This window comes from Triticum aestivum, chromosome 5D, assembly GCF_018294505.1.
Source record: "Triticum aestivum cultivar Chinese Spring chromosome 5D, IWGSC CS RefSeq v2.1, whole genome shotgun sequence".
NCBI lineage: Eukaryota > Viridiplantae > Streptophyta > Magnoliopsida > Poales > Poaceae > Triticum > Triticum aestivum.
This window is the reverse complement of record NC_057808.1, coordinates 311,685,643-311,686,955: the sequence shown is the minus strand read 5'-3', so window position 1 is coordinate 311,686,955 and position 1,313 is coordinate 311,685,643.

Here is a 1,313-nt window from a genome sequence, read left to right as displayed (position 1 = left end):
AAGATGCCAGGGCCGGTGGGAGTCATTTCCATTCTGTCAGATAAGAAAGACGCAATCATTTGCGTGGATAAGATGTACAGGGACATAGTCACGGCAGAGGCCACGGCGGCAGCAGTTCCCGCCAAGGAGAACAAAGGGAAGAAGAAGGATAGGAGGGACACTAGCAAGGAATCCAGGAAGCGTACCTCTTCGGAGTGCGCTACACCTGTTGATGATTTGCCAGAGAGTTCCAACAGTAAAAGATCCAAGGTTGATGCGCCCCAAGTTAAGAAGTTCTCGGCAGGGATGGCTGGCACTGATGGTACCTTCACTATCAGCGCCACCCTTGATGACAAATAGGAAAGCGCGTTTGGCCTTCCCGCGGGCAAATATCGATGTGTTTGCCTGGCAACCATCTGATATCCCCGGTATTCCCAGGAAGGTAATCGAGCACCACCTTGTTGTCTGCTCACATGCCCGACCCGTCAAGTAGAAAGTCCGGAAGCAGGCCTTGAAATGGCAGCAATTCATTGCCGAGGATATCAAGAAGCTAGAGGCAGCTGGTCTGGTCAGAGGAGTACTGCACCCAACATGGTTAGCAAACCTAGTGGTTGTGCGCAAGGCCAACAGAAAATGGAGGCTTTGCATAGATTTCATAGATCTCAACAAGGCTTGCCCAAAGGATCCATTTCCCTTTTCGCGCATCGACCAGATTGTGGATTCCACTTCAGGTTGTGATTTGCTCTCTTTTCTGGATGCATACTCTGGATATCACCAGATCTTCATGTCCAAGGAAGATGAAGAGAAGACCTCATTCATCACCCCATGTGGTACATACTGCTTTGTACGCATGCCTTTTGGGTTAAAGAGTGTCGGGTCCACTTTTGCAAGGGCAGTCCAAATTGTTTTTCAACCACAGTTGCACTGAAATATTGAGGCTTATATGGATGATATTGTGGTCAAGACCAAGGTAGGGATGGCAGTTTTGCCCATGGGTATGGGTACCCGCGGGTACGCTACCCGAAAATAGTGGGCATGGGTAAGACTTGGCAAGATTTGGTACCCATGGGTATGGGTATCCATACCCGCAAAATATATGGGTAGGGCATGGGTATGAAATTGTGCCCATGGGTAACCCAGTGGATACCCAGAAAAAATTAATAAATAAAAATAACCCCTATGACATGTGGGCTCGACATCCAACTTCTATGGCCAAACCCTCAATCCCTTATTCCCTAAACCGTCCATAGTCGTAGGATCGCAAATTACAGATCACCACTCTTCCTTCAACCTATGTGGCTCATCGAAATAGTGAAATCTTGACTATTCGGCAA